Source organism: Mizuhopecten yessoensis, unplaced genomic scaffold, assembly GCF_002113885.1.
Source record: "Mizuhopecten yessoensis strain PY_sf001 unplaced genomic scaffold, ASM211388v2 scaffold6285, whole genome shotgun sequence".
NCBI lineage: Eukaryota > Metazoa > Mollusca > Bivalvia > Pectinida > Pectinidae > Mizuhopecten > Mizuhopecten yessoensis.
The window spans coordinates 278695-305521 of record NW_018406473.1 but is presented as its reverse complement, the minus strand read 5'-3'; the positions used below and the strand labels follow the sequence as shown (position 1 = coordinate 305521).

At 38.1% G+C, this 26827-nt stretch overlaps 1 protein-coding gene across 2 annotated transcripts in view; it reads right to left on the bottom strand.

Moving 5' to 3' along the window:
- The window catches only part of LOC110451901 (heparan sulfate glucosamine 3-O-sulfotransferase 1-like), a 107564-nt gene extending 81210 nt beyond the window's left edge, over positions 1 to 26354 (bottom strand). Inside the window, exon 1 of one of the 2 annotated variants that reach the window (XM_021500121.1) lies at positions 26140 to 26354. The gene's annotated coding sequence lies outside the window, so the exon portion shown is untranslated. Of the gene's footprint in view, positions 1 to 6742; positions 6849 to 26139 lie in introns of those variants that run through there. The other variant, XM_021500124.1, reaches the window with a different exon arrangement.
- Positions 26355 to 26827: the final 473 nt, after the last annotated feature.

Below are 26827 nucleotides of genomic sequence, written 5' to 3'. Positions count from 1 at the left end.
GACGAAAGTCAAACTGCGACATGTAAACACCTTCTGAAGGGGAAGGCGGGGTTACTATCAATAAAGAGAAACATACAGCTTAGTAGTAATCTATCCCTGTTGGTCATGTTGTAAGTTGAGATCGAGAAAGCTGGCTGAAGTAATAAAGTCTATAGTTTCCTAATTCTTATTACTTGAAGGCAGCGTATCATCGATATATATATATATAAATATATATTTCAGATGAATGTGATACAATTGTAAGTACCGTTAAATATATGTACATTGTATAATATGTTTTGGTTCATTCTAAAAACTGTTATGTTTTCTATTCCGTACACAAAACAACCTCATTAAACTAGCAGCAGACAGTTGGCGTCATAAAGGGGTCATAAATACAACAGAGAAAATGGAACGAAATTGGAAAACTGGCAGGTTCTGGAAAGGAACGCATTTCTTCATTAAATTGTAAACACTAAACAAGGTTTGTGACATATTTAATTAATTATCTGATGCCCATCTTCTCGCCCTTATGGTGAATGTGAAATTAAAGAAGTACCAGGTATGATCACCAATGGGAATGGCAGGGAGACTACCACGTGATCTGTTGTTATCACCGATCTCGAATCATTCATCTATCATTAACATAAAGCTAATTAATATGAAGCACGGCAAATATGTACATATATGTAGAGTTATTTGTAATTAATTACCTGTGGTTACCCATCACATGATATATTTACATAATGTCGGTTAGAGAAGTCAGATACATATTTGGGCTGTCGTAGAGACATACAAACTAAGCACATCAATTACATCCTAAGTGCATTATGTGCTCATTAATAACAAAAACGTCCCACAAAAAAACGTTTCTCAAAAGTTTCAAAACACAGTCATGTAATTACGAAAGAGATATCATCAAATTTGCATTTTGATTGTCTGTAAACACATTTGCATCTCTTAATATACAGTGCCAAGCTTTGAAATCCCGATAATCAAAAGGCTTTGCAACACATATTTAAAGGATGTTAAACTCCGCTGTAGATAAACGTTTGGTAGATCCTGATGCTGTGACGCCTGATATCATCAGACTGCAATCTATTAAAGAGCGAGATCTGCCATAAAACGCTTTCTGGTTGGATAGAATGCATGTTGTCTGTGTTTCACATGTGTCCCTTACACGGAAGTAGTCATTAGTGTAACGTCGAGCCCGATTTATCACTTCCGGAACACATGATGAGATTGCAAATTAGACAAAAACATCAACAGTTTGTCGTACAATGCAACAGAGAACAACGTTAGTTGAAACGTTCACATCGTTCTCTACACAAGGGGTAAGTGAAGTCTAGCGTTTCCATATCAGTACCGCTGACTGTAAGCGAACAAAGCCCGCATAAGAGAAAAATATCTTCAATTTTGTTTTCATGTGTTGTGGTAAATTGAAACAATTCCATTTCATTATAGAGTTCACGAAGTATATATTACCTGTATTGTATGACAGTAGTTTGGGCTACTTTATAACATCATGTCAAGTAATAACTTCCTTACTAGATGTTCGGTAAGGATGACAAGAGAATAGTAAACAAACGCACTCCCTGTCGCAATTAAATCTTTATCTGTGAAGTTGCTACGCTTGATTCTTTCGAACTTGTTATGTATTGCAAACAGAGTTATACTCGGGGCCGGTTAGTATTCCTCTAACCGAGGTTAATACTCAAAACCGATAAATGACCGAACAAAACATTCACTACTGAAAAAGAATTGAGAATTCGGAGTGGAGAGTCGAAATAATTTCCAATCCATGATCCTCACTTTACGTGAAGAAGAGAAATACCAGAGGATGCGTTTGTACACATCCAGACGATAATACATCTGTACGTGTTTGATCCGGTAATAACTTTGTCCCCTACTGCACATCACACCCACAGAACACTAATCACATATATCATGAAGCAAGTATTCTACGTTTATAACATCGTTTCTCACTCAAAGGATGATAGAACACACTATTTTACATACTTACTAATAAAAACGTTTGTTTTTGTAGACGACAAAATTGCTCTAATCCATATCATCCTTATTAGACCTCTCCGTATCAGCTCGCAAAACCCGTAACACACCCTTTTGGAAAAAAAATATTTTTCAATATTTCAAAAGAAATAATAGATCAAAAGATAGTAGATATATCCGTAGCAGGCATGCATTATTTTCTATGTATCCGTAGCAGGCATGCATTATTTTCTATGTATCCGTAGCAGGCATGCATTATTTTCTATGTATCTGTAGCAGGCAGGCATTATTTTCTATGTATCCGTAGCAGGCATGTATTATTTTCTTTGTATCCGTAGCAGGTATGCATTATTTTCTATGTATCCGTAGCAGGAATGAATTATTTTCTCTGTATCCGTAGCAGGCATGTATTATTTTCTATGTATCCATAGCAGGCATGCATTATTTTCTATGTATCTGTAACAGGCAGGCATTATTTTCTATGTATCCGTAGCAGGCCTGCATTATTTTCTATGCATCCGTAGCAGGCATGCATTATTTTCTATGGATCCGTAGCAGGCATGCATTATTTTCTATGTATCCGTATCAGGCATGCATTATTTTCTATGTATCCGTCGCAGGCATGCATTTTTTTCTTTGTATCCGTAGCAGGCCTGCATTATTTTCTATGCATCCGTAGCAGGCATGCATTATTTTCTTTGTATCCGTAGCAGGCATGCAGTATTCTCTATGTATCCGTAGCAGGCATGCGTTATTTTCTTTGTATCCGTAGCAGGCATGTATTATTTTCTTTGTATCCGTAGCAGGTATGCATTATTTTCTATGTATCCGTAGCAGGAATGAATTATTTTCTCTGTATCCGTAGCAGGCATGTATTATTTTCTTTGTATCCGTAGCGGGCATGCATTATTTTCTATGTATCCGTAGCAGTCATGCATTATTTTCTATGTATCCGTAGCACGCATGCATTATTTTCTATGTATCCGTAGCACGCATGCATTATTTTCTATGTATCCGTAGCAGTCATGCATTATTTTCTATGTATCCGTAGCATGCATTCATTATTTTCTATGTATCCGTAGCAGGCAGGCATTATTTTCTATGTACCCGTAGCAGGCATGCATTATTTTCAATGTATCCGTAGCAGGCCTGCATTATTTTCTATGTATCCGTAGCAGGCCTGCATTATTTTCTATGTATCCGTAGCAGGAATGAATTATTTTCTCTGTATCCGTAGCAGGCATGCATTATTTTCGATGTATCCGTAGCAGGCATTTATTATTTTCTATGTATCCGTAGCATGCATTCATTATTTTCTATGTATCCGTAGCAGGCAGGCATTATTTTCTATGTATCCGTAGCAGGCATTCATTATTTTCTATGTATCCGTAGCAGGCATGTATTATTTTCTTTGTATCCGTAGCAGGCATGCATTATTTTCTATGTATCCGTACTGGCGTTAGTATGATCTCTGAGTTTAATTTTATTGCTGCATGATTAAACAATACGACAAAAATGAAATCAAAGTGGAATGTCGTAAGTATGGGTTATCAGGCAATATCAAAAGGTCGAGTCTGTTGTTGGTTGTCAAGTGAACACCGCGCTCTTACGACGATAAAACTATACTTTTACCAATAAAATCCTAAACCAAACCCCCCAAAGCACCAAAATCGATGTTCAGAAATCCATGCATTGCCAGTCAAAAGAAAAACAATGTGATGACATATCTTTATCTCTCTTCATTTTGACAGCAGGCGTCCAGACAGTTTGGGTTTCACGATTCCTTATAAAAAAACAGTTTTCAACGCAAGAAAATACCAGTAAATTATGAGTATTCCCATAAATCTATTTCTAAATAAGATAATTCCGTATTTTCATGTGTTCACAGCACAATATCCCACCCCTCACGGGTGTGACACCCCATCCAGCTGGAAATGTAAGCTTTTGTTCTCCATAAGATAGATATCGACACTTCTGGTCAGGGAAAGATATATTTTTGTCACGCGGGTGACTTCTTCGTTATAAAACCCTCGGCTGAGCCTCGGGTACAAGACAACCAAACTAATCACCCCTCGGGAAGAAATTTCTTAAAATAGGAGAAGATTCCATTAAACAGCTCTTTTCTTTAACAACTGTTGAATTAGTGTGGATATTTAAACTTAAGAAATTTGAGCAAGTTTTGACAGCACTTCCATTACTGAAGTGAAGTTAGATATACATGGAATATACCTAACGAGGTTCATTATAAGAAAACATTCATGTACATGTACATTGCTCTTAAACAAATCGTGTCTATCTTGACATTTTACTTAATTTCTGAAAGGAATACTTTAAATAGACCAGAGTGTAAACACATACGGAAAAAAATCGAACCTCAAAGTTCATAGGAACGAAAAGAAGACATAACGTCGTAAACACACACACACAAAAACAGACGTGAAACATGTGCACCACAGAAGGGCGCCTGCCAGGAGGTTTCTTATCAAATCAAGGAATATACGTGTAAATCGGCTATAATCAATCTAAAACACCACATACAATGTACATTAGGGAAATGAAAAAGGTAATATATAATCTCAGTGATAACGAGGCGGATGTTTGTGTAGCTGTGATCTATTAATTTCAATAAATTTACCCAAAACTATTGGTGTCGCAGCTTCCGAGTATTGATATTGTAAATAACACTCGCAAACAAAATCTATACGCTTTTGAATAAAATATTATGGTCCACATACAGGGTTGAATGCAATCGTTGGGAGATCATTTTTAGTAGGAAGTATTGAATTTTATATCATAACAGATAGGGATCAAAATAAGCACACTGTTTCCTTATCTCGGAATTTTTTACCGGAAGTCATGTTTAAATGGAAGTGTGACAATGAAATTGAGCCCCGTTGAACACCGTACACAAGGAAAAGTCCCAAGGTGTTCAGAATAATTAAATAAACTCGACATGGAGTGACAGAGAAAAGTTTGCCAAGTTTTGTAGTGCCCGCTGAACAACATCGTACACAAGGAAAAGTTTTGAGGTGTTTAGAATAATTAAATAAACTGGAGGTGGAGTGACAGAGACAAGTTTGCCAAGTTTTCTATTTGTTGATCTACGTAACAAGGGTTCATTGTGCAAAACTAGGCGTTGTAAAAGGAGTTCTAGTTTTATCTTTTTTTGCGATTTTAAAAGGTGTTTAATATGTTATTTATGGAGAAGTTTTTAACGCAATTTTGAAACAATTTATTTGTGAATTGCAATCTGAAGATTGACCTTCACGAATACCAGTCATTCCAATACGATATATTATCAGTGTACATACCTTTGGTAGGCCAAACCAAGTTTATCAGCAATTTATTTACTTTTATAGCATAAGTCGTCTCATTTCGTTCCAACAGTCGAATTGATGTATATCTAAATCTGTACAAATATTTGCCTTATACGTTGTGCAAACAAATATCAAGGAAAGGTGCGAATATTGCTACCGTAACTTCGGCCGTCTCCGGTACAGACGCCCAAAATCTCAACTACAGGGTCAGACCTCCAAACACAGACAGGACACCAATACACCACGACTATTTAATGTTTACTGCAGAATCAGACCTCCAAACATAAGTACAGGTAAGTATGCCATTCAACCACGACTTAACTACATGTAGGTTTACTAACCCCCACCCCAAAACACATGTAAGTACGCCAACAATAACCACGACTTAACTAGGTTTACTGACCCCCACCCCAAAACACATGCAAGTACGCCAACAATAACCACGACATTTAACTCACAGGGTCAGACCCAAAGACATATACAGGATTATGAGAATCATTGCGCTCATAATACATTCTAAACTTATTTTAAGCATTTCTATAATGAGGATGGCATTTCTATAGCTTGCTATCCAATGAACGCGCCCTGTACAATTACATGTATTATAGGTATGTAGTATAAACGTCTCTGGTTTGGTCCAATCTACGTCCTTTTATACTGACATCAAATATGTATCTGTTTTTCAAATGGCTTGACGTTGGAAAAAGGACCGTTAAGTATGTATCAAAATAAAAATTCTGAACAAGCAGGTATGCTCACGCTCCAACGATACAAAGGGTCATATTGAGTCAAACGGGAGTTTATAAAATAAACGTATCACATCAAAACAAAACTTCAAAGCGTACTACATTGTCATACGTCAAGGTATATTGATAGATAAATGTATGGTTACGGTCTAGCGACACTAAAATGGTCACAAAGGGTTAAACGGTATTCTATATAAACAACACAAAACAAAAACAGATGTAGCCAAATATACATGTTACATCTGCTGCATCCCTGCTATTCCAGGGGTTACGCTCACTCGATTATCTGCACATAACGGAAGTGAGGGTAACTCCTGTAATGTCAAGGTTGCAATTTTTGTAATTTCATTTCCCCCAACATAATTTTGTATTTTTGTATTTATTGCTGAGGTTTTCCAAAACAATGTCCGACATATTTGATTTCGGTGGTCGGGTGGCGAAGTGGATAGCGCACTTGCCTTTCACCAAGGTGGTCGGGGTTGGATTCCCCTATTGGTATAGGGTCACCTGCCCGACCACGTGGGTTTTCTCCCACATTCAGACCCCGCGCGAAAACATCTGGGCCAGCAAAAGTGATTTAATAGGTAGAGTTAACTTGTTCACTTGTTAAACAATTGTTGTAAAATAAATAAAGTTTATATATTAAAATCATCTGTTACATGGCTCCGTTAACTTAGTACACTTACTCACCTTGTAACGAATGATACCAGTGCACAATTAACGCTATCACCCCTGGGCGGACTACAGCAATATGATGCGGCGACCGTGCCTCTCCTGGCTGTCATGCTCGTGTAATTCCGAAACAGTTCTACTCGCACCACGCATGTGCACGTGTTCGTGAACTAGTGCATGTGTATTTAACATTTTGATCGGACACAAATTGTTGCTGACGTTATTTGCCTTTCTGCACGCCAGAGTTCCACAATGAACGGTCTGATTCAACAAAAATGTCAAGGTCTGCTTGCAAATCTCACAGCGAAGGTCGAGCTTTCATTGTAGAGCGCTATACTACTATTTGGACCTAATGCCATGATGGAGAGAGGCAGTGTCATGTTTAACAAATACATGAAGATGTCTTTCACATGCAACAGGCCCATAACGTAGGATCAGCGCCGATCAGCAGATAACTATCGACTACTTATTACAATAACATTTGTAATTGCAGTTGTATACAAAATACTTGCTTGAGATGTTGCTCAGTTAAGGATTGTATAAAACTGACATCACGTTTGGCGCTTAGTTAAATCTTAAAAGGAAATGACTTAACATTTAGGGTTCAGCTAACACTAAATTATATATGCTACCAATGAAAGAGAAAACAAAACGTATTTATCCGAAACGGTAACTCGGAATAGATTTCGCCCGGTAGCTATGAATACAACAATGACATCTATCATCGTGCCTTCCATTTTGGATTACTTCCATTTTGTAATATATATATATACACTATACATGTATACAGATGGGATAATTGTCATTCCTGTGGTATGTTCCGCTGTCCTGGTTTGTAAAATATAACTTATTAAAACGACGACTGAAAGTTGGAGTAATGTCAAAGGGAAAGGCTTGCATCAAATACATGTACATATAAACAACTGCCTTTATCAATCATAGACTTTCGTTGAGGTACATATGTGGTTATACGATCCTGAAAAGGACGTAGTGACACTAACAACCTAACCTCGCTAACATGTGAAGTGTACGTATGTTAATTTTGTTTTCGTTGCATTTTCCCGCACACACATGGTATGCATTTGAATTCAGGTCTAATGCAGGATGGAATACAATTAATATAGTTCGCATTATGAAGTCTTTATGTATACCTTCTATATATTAAAGTCGATTTTCCAGACCAAACCTACTGTACTTACTTGATCAAGTATCAATGGCCCAAGTATCTGAGGAATAGCTCTTCAGAGATAATGTTTCATGTTGTAAATATACATGTACGACAAAAAACTGAGTTTCTTATATTGTGTATCCTGTAAGTATCAGTCAATACCTGTGACGTTTGTATTATCAGCAGTGTTTTTGAACTCACTTACCTTTCACGTGGAAAGAATCTCCGTATCAAACATATGTAGGTGTCAGATAGCATGTATATATACTGACAAAACTTACAATTTCTGGGGCCACGGCTAGCCATGTCAACATATTATTTATTACGATTTTGTACAGTACCATTGTAAGACCGGACACCTATTATCGCTGGCTTGTATATCGTACCTGTTACGAGGCAGAGTGGACCGAATGCACTAGACCGTGTAATTTTTATACAATAGACCAGTATCAATTGCTCCTTCAGGGGAAATATGAAACTTAAACCACGGCAAACAAATACAATGCAGTCTTAATGAGGTGTTAATTGCCAACCTCTGAGGTTCTTAACACAAACTGTTGTTATTTTTAACAACATGTCAAAATCAGGATTACAGTGAATAGCTATACTGAACTTAATCTGAAATATGTAAACATGAGCAAATGTCAGCTGACCGTGGCATTATCATAATTATACCTAGTTTGGACAAATATACGAGGCTGTCCACGTAGACAAGCGATACTTAATTCATTAATAATTGATAATGTATCACTAACAGCATGCTGTATAGTATACTATGCACGTTTAATTCTATAAGTACATCGATCAACTTTCACTTCATTAAGCTGACTGTCGTTAACAGACGAGGGATTATATAGACTCCCTCCCTAGGTCTCCTCCCCTACATTCATGTATCATAACAAGTTTTAGTTTTTAGTTTTTTTCTTAAAACCTTTTAAGGTAAAGGGTACCACTACGCCGGTTGTTACCGCGGAGAAGATTTCCTCTCTGACGTTATTCACTTGTGTATTCTCCCTTCTATCTATATATACATGTAGAAGATGAATCAGATACAATGAGTTTATCTAGCTTAGAGTAACTTCCCCTGACTAGTTTTACATGTACATGTTTTGCAGCCTTGAAATTGGTCACTCATTTTGATGTGTACCTGTATAATTCAGGAATGACAACATCACTAAAGTGTAGAATTTACGAAGCGTGGTCCCGAGTTTGACAACTTCAGGTTTTATTTTCCTGTTTTCAAATATTCAAATGTCAAACAACAACAACTCTGTAAAATGCATAGCAACACGTGATTTTGATGGAATATTTCTTCTGAAAAGGATATAAATAAATATTTCAAAGAAGTGACAATGGTAATAATGTAGAGCAACTTGTTGGTATTCCCATCTTATGTTTAATATTGAAATACAATGGCGTAATGGATGTATAATTATGTACGTGAGACCGTTTTCTGAGAGCTATAATGCCACTAGCGTAAGTCGTTGATCAGACTTAAAACGCCAGAGCGCTAAAATCGTCTCAAGTCAAGATGAATCACTAAGCCCACCTTGTGACAAATACGAAAACCAGTAAATATTTAATAGTCTGAGTAACATATAACGAAATCAATCACTTTCGCACCAATATGTTCTAATATATAGTAGATCAAAATGTCATGGAACAAATATTAAGCCAACGACAAACAAGAACGTCAACGACCGGCAATCACCAGATGCTTCGGTGACAGTACCAGCATGAAACAAAGACAAAATAAAGAAAAGTTATGCAAGTAAAAACTCGACATACATGCGTACATGTATGAACACGTGATCAGTCGAGGACGTCGCCCACACAAACGTCACGATGCTGGAATCGCCAGAGCAACACAACATGGTTGTGATGGTCGCCGATACGGGAATACGATATTGGATCATAAATCATTCCCCAGACCAGGCTCTGACTTACGGAATAACAACTAAGTGTAGCGACGACGTCGGAACTTTGGAAGTATCATATGGCGGCATTGTTCTGCAAATTACGCTGCTCTCTTTGGTTATTCCGAAAACTTAAATGTTACTCGTAAGATTATATTACACACGGGGAGATAATTGAAACAAAAATAGCACCTTATTAATATAAATTGGATCGTTTACTGTGGGTCACTTTAAGCAGCGACTCGCTTAAATGTCACCATTATAGGTCAACATAGCCACCCACTCACATTGTCCTTCCGGCTTAGAGCCAGAGACATCAAGGGTTACAACAAAGAAAATAAACAGAGATATTTAGCGTAGAAATCGGTTATAGTAAAACTTATCAATTTCTAAAGGATACGGAAGAAACTCTATATTGCGTACGATCTTGCTGTTGGGGACAGCAAGAACATACATGTACTGTCTCAGTCCCTACAGTTTTAGTGGCTTAATGTATAAATATGAATGCAATAGATATATTTGAATTTGTTAGATAAGGTTTTTAAAAAACTTGCACGAGATCTAAGCCATTTTTAGCAGTATATGATATCCCTGTCAGACTGAAGGCCACCATGTTTACCCATTGTATGACAGAATCACTACAGCCTCGTTCCGATGTTCTATAGACCTTGTGGATTATTCAGGTTAAACACGGTAAAGTTTGCAATGCATGACTATCATCGTCTTTTCCTAGATACATGTGAACTTTTCACAGCATTGACACCGTGGGTATGTAACCGATGTCAGACTATATGTTATCGCACATTAACAGTATAAGGTATGTTCTCTCTATCACCCTAGCCTTAACAATATGCAAAAAATGGCATATATTCTAACTTGCACTATCTTGAAACACCCGAATGGTGTTCGTTTAGGAAGGAAACAGAGAGTAATACTAGGCCTGTTTAAGGGATATATACATATAGATAATAAAATTGTTAAAAGAAATAATATCCTTCTCTTCAAAGGTGCTAACGAGTCTTGTACACCAACCCGAAACGTTAGACTTGGCTCAGTATTGAGACTTCCAAAGCCGTCCACACTTTCTATTCTATCACTGTATACACTTGTATATATGCTGGGTTGCCATTTTAGTATTTTATCGAATGTTTCCCTTAACGTCTTAAATACTATAGGCCCTACTCAATAGAAAGGGTCCAAACATCCATAATGCAGTTAAATATCATGCCCCAATAGTATTGACAAAACATCCACGATTTTTGGAAAAAACATGCGGAACTTTGACCCTAAACGTCTTTACTGTACAGTATGACGCAATTGGTATTGCACGCAGCATCTAATTTGATTCCCGACTACGCGATGTATCCCCTCATACAGTTAGCTATATCATTAGATTTTAAATAGGTTCGTACGATGTGTTCGTACGACTTTATATTTCTTTACTGAAATTCCTAAAATTGGCAGGAATAAGCTCCGAAGAGTCTACATGTCTCGTAAAAGATCGTGTTCCGTCTGTACGTCGTATTAGTCGGCTGCATGTTCCTCTGACATTTGCGTAGTTCAGCACTGCTGATGGAATGCAGCCCCGGGGGTTTCTGGATTTAAATGAAATATAGCCCAGGGGTCGCTGGAGTATAATAAAACGCCCGTGCACAAGAAAATAAAACAAATGGCTTCCGTCGAACAAACGTGTGGGGGATACAGGTCGTGGAGAGAGGAGGTAAAAGAAGTATATTTTATGTTACAGACGTGTTGTTCAACCAAACCATCAGTCATATATACAGTGTCTGTGTGTGTTTCTGCTTACTCTGAATTATTGGCTATCTGTTCGTGTGAATTAACCTTCAGTGTGTTTCTTTCTCTTCATTTCGATTTGCCTCTTTGTGTCTCAGCTACGATCTGTCTTGTGCTCTCACACGGACAATACATTTTCCCCCATTCCCTCATTGCTTTCCGCGCCCATCGAAAAGTTTATTATTAAACCAAGACGAACTTTGACATAGGCCAAGGTCATTCATTTGAACAGTTTGAAGAGCCCTACAAACAAGCAAAACAAAAGCTCCAGGTAGAGCTTTAAACCCTGAACTTCATATTACGATACCACTGCTGTAACCCAGTATGAGCATTCTACGCTATCCTGGGCCCAATTGTGATAAAAATATATCCAAATTGAAGTTAAGGGGAGATAACTGTGTATAGGAATAAAACTCAATGTAGAAGGACATGGATCCTTACGATATAAAGACATTAACCCCTGTGAACTTGACCGCAAGTCCATAGGAGGACAACGTGGACGACGCGTAGACACGGATCTGTGGACTGCAGCCGCTGTGACAGCCTATCCGCATGATGTGCTAAAATAAGTCGTTTTGATATTGTCACACATTTATCGTTTCTGTTTTTACTTTTAATGTATATATAATATATACATTGAAATGATGGCCGACTGGCAATGGACGCTATGAGACGGTAGCCGCGTACATTAGTCAGTCTCTATGTGATCTATACTGTCATAAAATGTACATACAATGTACATATATATAGTCTTCTTACCAAACAAATAACTCGCCGTTCCTTATGACGCCAGTATAGATAACGACGCCATCCGAGCCTGTTTCTTTCTCTTCATTTAACAAGTCACGGTGTGATTGGATACAATTACTGATAGATCACTATTATATAGAGTGTGACAGTGTACATGTGCACGTGTCAGTGATATTCACAAGGTGACAGTGATATCCGAGGGGTGAACCTAGGCACTGTCACACTCTAATAAATGTAGTATTTATTTTATTATAACGAAACTCAATCATCAACAAATATGACAGTGAACTATTCAAGATTTAACTATAACGTTAGTGATATTAACACTACGAAATATTATAGCCGATATAACAATTTAATTGGTGATATTGACGATCGGGTTACCGAACATCTTCTTCATACATGTATCATCATCAGTGATGGTGTCCCTGTGTTTCATTTTTTCATATCAATCACAACTGCTGTGTACACTAGTTTATGATTTTATCCAAGTAAACCTACTTGACATCTGCAAATCTTACCGTTTTTTACTTCACTGATCATAAGCAGGCGCTTGGAAATCTCACTCATCTCAGCGTTACATCGCTGTACAAATCACCGGCGAGTAATACACGGTAGCGACATGGCGTGCATATGTGGACGCAACATGTGCGTTGAATCGCAATCCAAAAAAACACAAAATAAAACATGGCGGCCGAAACGAACCGTACGCGCATCTTCTGTGCACGGTCACTATTTTGTATTATTATACCTTCTGTTAAAATCTCGTAATCTGATCGGTTAAGAAAGATGTGAACATTTTCAATGTTACTTGCTCGTTTTACAAAGATAAGAAGACAGGGTGACATTCCAAAAAAATATCCCATGCGCCAAACGTATGCGTGCACGGTTCGTCCAAGTGCCAGGGTGTTATTCCAAAAATTGTTACATGCGCCGAATGTATGCGCCCCTGGTTCATCCCAGTGAAAACTTTTCTGAAACGTTTGTCGACCTTTAACAATGGTGAAGTGGTGAAACACCTAAACATGACACTCGGTATCATAAAATAAAAATCACACTCATGAGAGGGCGATATTGCATAATATGCAATATCGCCCTCTCATGAATGTGATATTTATATACTGTCACACCACGCTGTTTCCCGTTGATAGGCTTTGGGAACACTCTTGGTTGAAGGGTTTTGCGCCTACATGAATCCGCCCTTACGGGTTTCATCTCACTGACGGAAGTCGGTGTTTTGTCGGTGGGAACACTCTTCCATTGACTCAATGTTAAAGAGAGTGTGAAATGAACAATTTGTCTCGACCAATCAGATTCCTGTATTTTCACTAGAGGTTTAATGGAAAAAAATGGTAAAATACCTCAGAGCGACGATCTATTGGTGGACAATCGCCACATTGCCTCATTTCAAACAAACATTATATCCTCTTAATTTGTATCAAAGATATGAGTACGAATGGCTTTACGAATTTTCATCTTCTACCAGAGACCTACTACATGTATAACGTTCTCTGATTCAAACAAATATCAGCCGCGTGCTGCTTTTATCAATTTGACGAATAATGACTAATTATAATATTATTATCCTTATACGTAAATGCAATTACTTGATTGGAATTTTTATTTACAGATTGACCATCCTATTCTGTGGAACCTTATTCAAGTGTTACAGCTACACTACAGGTCTGTCTGTCAATCAAAGGTTACAGCAGAAGGTCACGCGAGATATCAGATTATGTCCGGGGAAACAATAGCTGATCTCGCAATGTGGGGTTTATTCGGCTTTAACAAACCTACTAAAGCACGTCTCTTCTGGGATTGGGGAGCGTGAACTGATAAAATAACAATACGAAATAGTTTCAATTCAAAGACTACAGCACGGTATATAACTTTTGTAATCAACTGCTACATCTACACCGCACGTTCCTACGTGTAGGTCATTGCAATAGATAAGGTCATGCGAAGACCGTGTCCTGTGCAGATGATCGGACGACTCTAAGTTTGTAACAGCTAATGAATTTGAGGAGAAGATTCCAGTGATACGGTCCAGCAACGTCGAACGTGTTCAGTGGCCGAAATGGTCACTTTCCGCACGTTACATGGTCATCTTACGTAAATGCAATACACCTGGACACATTACCATAGATACAAACAATTTACATTATGCATATTTTATTGCTTATTGCAGTGGCATTAGAGGCACACTATCGTAATTTATAAATCTATCATATCTATGAAATGTAGAATTTACATGGCAATTTATATAAATAGATGAGGGTGTAGATCAAACTACTGTTGTAAATAACGGTGTCTATACTGTTTCTAATTATCACCAGGGTGGTCGGGTGGCGCAGTGGATTACGCACTTGCCTTTCACAAAGGCGACCGGGGTTCGATTCCCCGATCGGACGTGAAAAGCTATGGAGTCATCTGTCCGACAAAGCGAGTTTTCTCCTGGTACTCTGGTTTCCTATCTCTTTATCATCGCTATCAGCAGGGCCAGCAAGAGTGATTTATACAAGTTGAAATAATTTGTTTCATAGTTGTTGTAAAATGAATAAAGTTCATATAAATTACTACCATATTTTCTCTAGAAGACATATTCAAACTTCTATTTACCTACACCATTTCACTGTATGATATCGTGTTTTGTAACAACATGTAACAACATTCCTCATTCTGTTCCGTATTGAATGGAAAAAGAAGTGAAATGAGAATACACAGGCTCCTCAACATGGCCAAGACAGGCTACTAGTATGTGTATAGAAAGTGAGAAAATACACGGAGCTTATCACTTTCATGGTTATACATGTATACAAATAATAAAAATGAGATGCGGAAAGAATAGATGTAAATGAATGGAAAGACGTATAGAAATATGTAATAACTACACTCTGCATTTACAAGATACACTGATAACAGCAAATTTTGGATATTGATCCATTGCACTCAAGACATACAATAAATACGCGTACTTTTTTGAAAGGCGATTACACGCACATAAATGATTAGCTACGCAGGGTGCATGATTGGTTGTATGGTTATACATGATAAAAAAACATGTTATGTACTGAGCATGTACGCGGAGGAGATTGTAATGGCGTTAACAAACACGGTATCCGGACTACGTCTACACACGCTCGGAATTCCCCGTGTCGTGCCAGGGCCGCAAACTAACGTCACGTCAGTTACCTTTATAAAGAACTACTTTTTGTCCATTTAAAATGACATTTATAGGGCCAGCATAGCATTGTTGGTAGCTCTTTGGCCTAGTGACCGAAATGTTATAGGTTCGGATCTTAAAACAATGGCAACATATCATTGTATTTCCTTGAACAAGACACATCACCAATTAATTGCAAGGTTACTGCAGTCTACATTACTGTACACATGTTATGAGAAAGTATATATATATATATATATATATCATGTATATGTGTTACACTGATGAGTCGCAAGACTCAAAGTTAATAAAGAACTCGAACTTGAACATGGGTACCGTCAGGCTTTTTCCGGTTTCATGAAACACCGACGTCCTTTCAGGAGAGAATATTCTCTGTCTCTCTCTTCATTGTATTGTACTGTGCTATAGCTATCAATGAAATTACGTGATGCCAATGTATACTGTACTATATCAATGTCAAGATACCATAAACTACAACTGTACTATTATATGTCAAGATACCATAAACTGTACTATTATAGCGATGTCAGTGTATCATATACTGTACAGTACTGTGACAACCTAAGATGCCATACTCTGTATTATACTGATGTCACCTTATTAAACTGTACTATCATAATCATGTCATATTCATTATTCTATTAATATTATTTGCGATATTGTAAACAATACCGCTCTGTTGAGATTATGATTTCCCATACTATTTGAATTAATGATGTTGTAATTTGTACTGCACTTTCATGAATATCGTACTGTAGATAATGTTTTAACTTGCGACTCGACCCTCGTATTGTTTTCAGGCTATCACCCGCTTCGATTTTTTTTAGTCTTTCTCTCCAATTAGATTTCCCTTTCGTTATCTGTGGGCAAACGGTCCCTGCCATTGTTCGCCATGTTGATAAATAGGGTCACGTTCGGAACTCCTCGCCAACAGAGGATCCCTGCCATTGTTCGCCATGTTGATAAATAGGGTCACGTTCGGAACTCCTCGCCAACAGAGGATCCCTGCCATTGTTCGCCATGTTGATAAATAGGGTCACGTTCGGAACTCCTCGCCAACAGAGGATCCCTGCCATTGTTCGCCATGTTGATAAATAGGGTCACGTTCGGAACTCCTCGCCAACAGAGGATCCCTGCCATTGTTCGCCATGTTGATAAATAGGGTCACGTTCGGAACTCCTCGAAGTCAGACTTTCAAACAACGGGTCAAGCAGTAGTAGGCGAGGGTGACATGAAAGGTGACATAAAGGTACTCCAGAGGGTGACATGAGATAGAAAGCGGGGATTGCAGTTTGCATTCTATATGGGTTTTTTTTTCAATCACATGACAAGATCCCAACTAGTCAGATGCTAGGACACATACGTGAAGCAAAATAAATCGGAGTGTCCTTCTGACGTACATGTACATGTGATTTGACTGCTCCATTGACGTAAAATGTGATTGGACTGCCCTATTCACGTTAATTAGATTGGACTATGCCAAGTAGAAACTTTAAAACATTCACTCCATTATTACCACATGAAAGAATGTTTTATAAGTTGTACAATGAGTACCGTGCTATATGAGTCGACATTTGGTGACAACCAACTTTACGCCATCATGAAACATACAATGATAACATACATAATTCAGGATTAATGTCGCTAGTTTCTGGTCGAATCAGGCAAAGCTATCATTTTAGGCTTTTCACAAAACCACCGTTTGATGAAAAACAGTATTAAAGAAAAAAATAACTAGCAAAGATTTAACTTTTCATAGTGAGGATCTACACAAAGAACCCATGTGTCACTTCAGAATAATGTTTTAGACGTAAGAAAGTATAGCATCGTGTTGTGGCATTTTAACGATGTTGAAACACGTGGTAGGGTTCAGTGTGATGACAGGCGCTTTGTCTGTAACGATAGTCTATTTGATCTGTACACGTCTGTCACTAAGGAGTGAGAACAGATTTAACGTTAAGTTAGAACTTTACGCGATCCTTTCTATGATACAAAACGTACACATGGAAATGGTTAGTCCACCCACGTGTTTACATACAAGGTCGACACGCTTCAAATCCTATAAAACTGACTGCGATAACCAGGGGAAGTAACTCTGATAGAGGTGTAAATATATGTAAATTGCCGATGGTGTAGTCATGTCTGTGGGTTTTTAGTGTACGATGTAATTATGCAGATTATATCGTCTGCGTGTAAAAGGGCATGTCCCCCTAAAAGCATGATTAATTAGTCCGCACTGTCGGCTAGCACTGTTAAACTTTTACAATCTACATGATATTACCAACACATGTACACTATCCCTTAGTTATGTAGCAGGCGACCCGTACAGAAGTTAGTGTTTAATATTCAGTTGTAAATCCGAGAAAGCATGTATACGCGCCTTATCCTACATGTTCATTTGTAGCTATTCAGACCACAGGGACATAATGAGTTTAAAGTGTCTAAAGTTTGTTACAGCTATATATATGGACCTAAAACTAAGGTGTTCAGAGTAACTTTACACGTTTCAGGGGTTTAAATCAATGCCACCCCCAATGCCGATATAATTAGCGGTAACACATTTTCAAGTCCCCGAGGGTCAGATCGAAGACAGTACCCAGATCCGATCGCTCTAGGCAGTAAAAAGAGCTGATCAAAACTCTCCCGGGGTTCCTTGCACTATATATGCTCCATTCACTTTAGTAAACGACCCGGAGACTGTACCGTTTGACCTCGAGGTCCCAGTTACATGTATTTACTAAATAGTATTTCGTAACAAGATCGTGCAGGAACTCGTCAGAGAGTCATGAGAAAGTCGAAGATGCGAAGTTGACGACCAGATGAAATATTATCATTAAGAAAAACACACACAATCAAAATCTACTGTTCAAACCTCATCAGCCATATCAAGATCTGACATGGAAACATTTTAGAATAGAAGTTATTATAGAGAACTGAACTCATGAGTTAACGTTCAAGTTTACGTATGACACGGTTATCAAACCTTTGCTAGAGTTAGCTTTAGTGGTCATTATCTTAAAACGAACTTCCCCAAAATGCAGTAAAATTGAAAATGTTTTTGTTTGTTGTTGTTTCAGTGTAATCCTTTTACGTATCTTTTGCACGTATGATATCCGTGTGCTTTTGAAAATCATCTAGATCAAATGTTGTCGCTTACATACCATTCAGCTCGTTTCAATGTTTAAATGACAATAACCGCGCCAAGTAAAAATGTCTTAAAATCCCTGTATCTCGTGTTCGTGAGATATTACGATCTTGTAATCACGTGCACTTTTAGTACACATATCCGTGTCACGACTCGTCAGACGGAAGTTAGTTCGTCGTCATAAACAAGGAAAAAACGACAAGGAAGTCGCCTCAAACTCGCCGCTGCTTTCTCAGTGATTAGGAAGAAAGATCAATGTAGCGATAAATTGTACTTTGGACCTAAATGAGGAGATAAGGTTTAGTTGATGAGAAAACAAGACTTTGTCGATAGACCGTACAGACCAAATAGACGTTCAGAACGACTTTGTCGATAGGATGTACAGACCAATAGACGTTCAGAACGACTTTCGCCGCAAACGCAAACCGCGTGTATAAAGTATCTGAGTGAATTATTGGCAATTCGTTACCTTCCATGGGGAATGTGTACACTCATCAAACTGCCCAGTAAGTGTTATTGTATGGGGCTCGTGACGAGACACCAACATAACAGTAACAACCAACGAAAAAGCATTAGGCCGGTCTATAACGTTAATACAGAACCATTACAGATTTGTCATGTTTAAGGTTAAGTAGAATCAGCAAGGTCACATGGTACCACATAGATCAGACAAAACCAGCAACAACTTTTAATCAAGGTTACGCGGTATCGTCAAGGTCACCCAGTATGGTCAAGGTCACCCAATATGGTCAAGTTCACTGATGGTCATCATAATTGTCAAGGTCACACAGTATCTTCAAGTTCACAAAGAATCTTCAATGGTATACAGAATAATCGTGGCCTTAAACCATCGCATCTTTAAAGGGCCGTCAAGGTCATGGACAGAAACAATTGGAATGATCAAAATGTTCCACGTCTACAAACCTATAAAAGTCATACAACACCACCGATATCGTGTATTAGATGAAAATATGCTACACTTTCTAGGCCTACAGCACCATCAATACAGTACGGCACCAACACTATTATTTATTGTATTATATTCTTATATTACATTATTGTCATACTAAACCATTATTATTATAAAGCACACCGCTATCGTACAGCACCAAATACATTTGTATGTATACATACTTTAAAATTATACTATAGTCATATAACACCATCATTACAAGTATCATACAGCACTATCGATATTATAGAATACCGTGGACATCGTACAGCACCATCAATATCGTAGAGTACCGTGAATATCGTTCAGCACCATCAATATCATAGAGTACCGTGGACATCGTACAGTACCATCAATATTATAGAGTACCGTGGACATCGTACAGCACCATCAATATCATAGAGTGCCGTAGATATCGTACAGTACCATCAATATCATAGAGTACCGTGGACATCGTACAGCACCATCAATAGCATAGAGTGCCGTAGATATCGTACAGTACCATCAATAGCATAGAGTACCGTGGACATCGTACAGCACCATCAATATCATAGAGTACCGTATATATCGTGCAGCACCATCAATATCATAGAGAACCGTAGATATCATACAACACCATCAATATCATAGAGTACCGTGAATATCGTTCAGCACCATCAATAGCATAGAGTACCGTCGATATCGTACAGCACCATCAATAGCATAGAGTACCGCAGATATCATACAACACCATCAATATCATAGAGTACCGTGAAAATCGTTCAGCACCATCAATTATCATAGATTACCGTGGACATCGTACAGCACCATCAATATCATATTGTACCACGGACATCGTGCACTACCATAAATATCATAGAGTACCACGGACATCGTACAGCACCATCAATTATCGTAGAGTACCACGGACATCGTGCACTACCATCAATATCATAGAGTACCGTGAATATCGTTCAGCACCATCAATATCATAGAGTACCGTAGATATTGTACATCACCATCAATATCATAGATTACCGTAGATATTGTACATCACCATCAATATCATAGATTACCGTAGATATTGTACATCACCATCAATATCATACTTTATCGTGGATATCGTACAACACCGACAATATCATAGATTACCGTAGATATTGTACATCACCATCAATATCATAGATTACCGTAGATATTGTACATCCCCATCAATATCATCCTTTATCGTGGATATCGTACCACACCATACCGTGAATATCGTTCAGCACCATCAATATCATACCATCAATTTTATAGAATACCGAGGATATCGTACAGTACCATCAATATCATATTGTACCACGGACATCGTGCACTACCATAAATTATCATAGAGTACCACGGACATCGTGCACTACCATCAATATCATAGAGTACCGTGAATATCGTTCAGCACCATCAATATCATAGAGTACCGTAAATATCGTTCAGCACCATCAATATTATAGAGTACCGTATATATCATACAACACCATCAATATCATAGAGTACCGTGAATATCGTTCAGCACCATCAACTATCATAGATTACCGTGGACATCGTACAGCACCATCAATATCATAGATTACCGTAGATATCGTACAGCACCATCAATATCATACTTTATCGCGGATATCGAACCACACCATCAATATCATAGATTACCGTCGATATCGTACAGCACCATCAATTTTATAGAGTACCGTGAATATCGTTCAGCACCATCAATTATCATAGATTACCGTGGACATCGTACAGCACCATCGATATCATCGATTACCGTGAATATCGTTCAGCACCATCAATTATCATAGATTACCGTGGACATCGTACAGCACCATCAATATCATAGATTACCGTAGATATCGTACAGCACCATCAATATCACACTTTATCGTGGATATCGTACAACACCATCAATATCATAGATTACCGCAGATATCGTACAGCACCATCAATATCATACTTTATCGTGGATATCGTACCACACCATCAATATCATAGATTACCGTCGATATCGTACAGCACCATCAGTTTTATAGAATACCGAGGATATCGTACAGTACCATCAATATCATATTGTACCACAGACATCGTGCACTACCATAAATTATCATAGAGTACCACGGACATCGTGCACTACCATCAATATCAAAGAGTACCGTGAATATCGTTCAGCACCATCAATATCATAGAGTACCGTAAATATCGTTCAGCACATACAATATCATAGAGTACCGTAGATATTATACAACACCATCAATATCATAGAGTACCGTGAATATCATACAGCACCATCAATATCATAGAGTACCGTGAATATCATACAGCACCATCAATATCATAGAGTACCGTGAATATCGTACAGCACCATCAATATCATAGAGTACCGTGAATATCATACAGCACCATCAATATCATAGAGTACCGTGAATATCATACAGCACCATCAATAGCATATTGTACCGTGTATATCGATATCGCACAGCACCATCAATATTATACTGTACCGTGTATATCTATATCGCACAGCACCATCAATATTATACTGTACCGTATATATCGATATCGTACAGCACCATCAATATTATACTGTACCGTATATATCGATATCGTACAGCATCATCAATATTATACTGTACCGTGTATATCGATATCGTACAGCACCATCAACATTATACTGGACCGTGTATATCGATATCGTACAGCACCATCAATAGTATAATGTACCGTAGATATCGATATCGTACAGCATCATCAATATTATACTGTACCGTGAATATCGATATCGTACAGCACCATCAACATTATACTGGACCGTGTATATCGATATCGTACGGCACCATCAATATTTTACTGTACCGTGTATATCGATATCGTATAGCACCATCAATATTATACTGTACCGTGTATATCGATACCGTACAGCACCATCAATATTATACTATACCGTGTATATCGATATCGTACAGCACCATGGACATCGTGCACTACCATCAATATCATAGAGTACCGTGAATATCATACAGCACCATCAATAGCATATTGTACCGTGTATATCGATATCGCACAGCACCATCAATAGTATAATGTACCGTAGATATCGGTATCGTACAGCATCATCAATATTATACTGTACCGCGAATATCGATATCGTACAGCACCATCAACATTATACTGGACCGTGTATATCGATATCGTACGGCACCATCAATATTTTACTGTACCGTGTATATCGATATCGTATAGCACCATCAATATTATACTGTACCGTGTATATCGATATCGTGCAGCACCATCAATATTATACTGTACCGTGAATATCGATATCGTACAGCACCATCAATATCATAGAGTACCGTGAATATCGTTCAGCACCATCAATATCATAGAGTACCGTATATATCGTGCAGCACCATCAATATCATAGAGTACCGTGAATATCATACAGCACCATCAATAGCATATTGTACCGTGTATATCGATATCGCACAGCACCATCAATATTATACTGTACCGTGTATATCGATAACATGATACATTGTATAACCACACACATGTATACACTACCATCTTGTCTGTTTCTGACACGACAACGAGTGACGTAGTTCCTGTCTTGTCACGATCATTATACACGCAGATGTATAAATTAAAGCTCCCTTACCTGTGCTGATCTTTACTTTAAACGAGAGGTTAAAAACGAAGACCTCTTGAAATCAGTCCTGCTGGCTTATCGATTCTCAATGACCACTTCAGAATAGAAGAACACACATGTCCTGTTGTATCACAGTCGGTATAGGATCCAGCGCAACACGATGTGCTTACTTAGCCTCTGTTTTAGACAATATCTTCACTATAGTTTTGGTGGCAGAAGAACAGTAGGATAAACCGACATTAACCGATCGATCTGTATTAGCACGAGACGGGGAGGTCTTACCTGTATCATAGTTTAAGACTTGACCGCCGCGGGGTTTAAAGCTGAGCCATTCACAATACCATCTATCTGAAGCCAACCGCTCTGGTGAACGGTCGATAGTTTACAAACAAACTTACATAACACAGATACCACTTCATTCCAAATGCGCGGTCGTATCGATCGTTTGACCACTGTCCAGTTGGGATAGGATGATGGTCCCGATATTGACCAGCTAACAAAGCCAGCTGGACAATAACTTCTGATATATCACACATCACGCTGATAACAAGGTGATCAGATTTGAGGTCGGATGTACTGTGTCCTAGAATTAACGGCTGATAATCTAGCCTATCTATGTAATAACTACCTGCAAAATCAACAGTCAAATAACAAGAGGCACAATGGGCCCGTACCGCTCAGTGCCATTCAATGCTTTCGGCAATCGCATCATATCGTGAAATTCATCAATTTTTTTATAATCAAACAAACTTGATTCATATAGCAAGCAAGCTAACACTTCTGACTAAACAGCTTTCGAATCTTACTTTACCCAAGCGACTTCGCAGTCGGTGAAGGTCAACCATTTTGAATGTGGGTCAAGGTAATCTATTTGGACAAAGTTGATATCCCAGCAAATTATGAAACAATTATATTTCATCTAGGTCATATGGATATTCTCGAAGGTGACATTTTTAATCATATAATTACCACCATGACTTTAAGATGGAAGCAAATCATTCTTTTAGATAATCAGAAGACCGAGTCACTATTGGAAAGTTGAAAGTTGATAAAGGTAATTCTTATGAACAAAGTGATACAGACAAGATATGATCAATAACCTTTTTGGTTATTCTAAAAACAGTTGTTTGACGGTTTTAACATATTTGATCCATGGGACAAATTCAATATAGTTTGATTGTCCTCCACTCAAGTGTACACTGGTCAAATTCTATATAGTTTGAGTGTCCTCCACTCCAGTGTACACTGGTCAAATTGCACGACATGACCAGATCGTTACCCTTTTGATTATCCAGAAGCTGTTAACGGTTTCCACACATTTGACCTCTGTGACCCTGAAAATGGGCCAAGGTCATTCGTTTTGAGCAAATCTGAAAGTCGTTTACCCCAGCTTTCTACTAAATTATGTAGAAATCGTGAAGGCAAAACGAGTGACGCCGCACAAACAGACGACACATGCCGCACCATTGCCATCGAAAGTGTTTCTCGTGTCAAAGTTATACCGCCATGCATGGTATACGGTACACTGGTGCGACATGTATAGGTGTTACAGGGTTGACCGACATGTATACATGCAGTGTGGAATCTGTCACGCCCGATCCCATTGATTTATACAATGCGATATTGTGTAGTAACCACACAACGCCAATTATCCCGTTATCTATGTCTCAACATGGAATATTCAATATGCACTGGTGGCGTCCGCCACGAACCCTGTGTAAGCTGATGTCCTCCACTCCAGTGTACACTGGTCAAATTGCACGACATGACCAGAGGGACCGGCGCATGTCAACATATGAGTGGATATATATGTTTGTGGGCTTGTTGAAATATATTTGTCATTATATATGTGTACATGTGTATCAAATGTGTACATGCGTTTATGTTAAAGTATGCATATGTAATTATATAAAAAGTTCATTTTAGGGCTTCATAATATGTACCATTGTGTAGAATAGTATCTGCTTCATGTAGCTAAGTCGGTATAGCGCCGGTCTAATGAGTCGGAGGTCCCGGGTTCGATATTCCTAGCGGAGGCATTAGAATAATTTCCCCAGTTACATTACGTCTGTCCTGATTGTATTATCACACACGTGCACATGTCCGTAAATGCACGTGTGTATGTCCATATGTGTATGTGTCTGTATGTGTGTACATTTACTTCTGTATATACAAATGTACTACACCTATTTGTTTGCGACACGTGTACGTACATGTACATCTGTATATACATATATTTGTACACGTATAGGTCAATACATTATAAGCGTACACTAATGCTGAACTACGTTTATAGGGTCTGTAGATAGAGTATGGCATTAAATGTGTATGTATATATATACAATAATATATGTTTGAGGCCCCGTTTGTCACATTCGTGTCCAGAAACTATATATATATAACTACGTTTTATGTGCATAAACTAAACGTTTTATGTTAAATACCTGTGTGAATCTATGAAAAGAAATCTGAAACAGGTGAGGTCAACGCTAACACACACATGCGTTTATATATAACAGTATAACGCCGAGTGTATATCACCGTCTTTCCTATTTCTACAGAGTTAGTGCCTAATGAAGTAGATGGTGTCTTTGTACAGTTAACCGCGATGATTCGACAATCAGCGATCGATAAAAGACTCGACTAAGTCCAGTGTGTATTTCTAGTAAGACAGTGTCCACTTCCGGATCAACTAAAAAAAACAACACACACGCTAATGTTTGTCTACTACATGACGACCTTCCGTATATCATAAATGGTTGATTTGATTGTTATAAACTGGTAACAAACATACGACAGGTATACAAGTTCAAGTTCAAATATACATATGTGAGAGAGAAAACACACTTACCTTGTACACCGTTACATCACATTCCTGTAATCCGTGTTGTTTACAATAAAACCTTGTGTTACGTTACTGTCACCTTGTATGTGATACACACATGTACTGGGGTACACAATACACACGTACACGTGTTTATATACCCTCTCCGAGATTCCGCTGTGTATCGGCAGAGCACTGTGTGTGTTTAGGCACACATTGGAAATTAATCATACGTATACGGAGCCGACCTTATGAATGAGTGCGGGCGAGGTATGCCGCCGTGAGGGGTAAGGGTCCGCTATGTTTGAAGTGTGTATACACGTGTAGCGCATATCAATGTTTACTTTTTATAGTACACTATTATATACACATGAAATATCGATATTTTTTATACATGTTTACTTTTAATATTCAATATATTCTGTTTTATATGATATTGCTGTGACTAAGTATTCTTAGTTTCAGCACAGAATTGGAGAAGTCAAAGTGCTTGGTTTTAGTGAAGGATATTTTGTAAATAAATTACAAGTGATTTTCTTTGCTAATTTGAGTATACCTAATTTGAGTATACCCAATGCATGTTTTCATATTTTGATTGTTGAATGGTTGTTTCAATCTAGTATTTAACAAGAGACTGGGAGGTTGGTAGAATCACGACACCTTTACGTCAGGTTTCCGGTACTCGTACATTGTATAATAACACATTTATAGACTG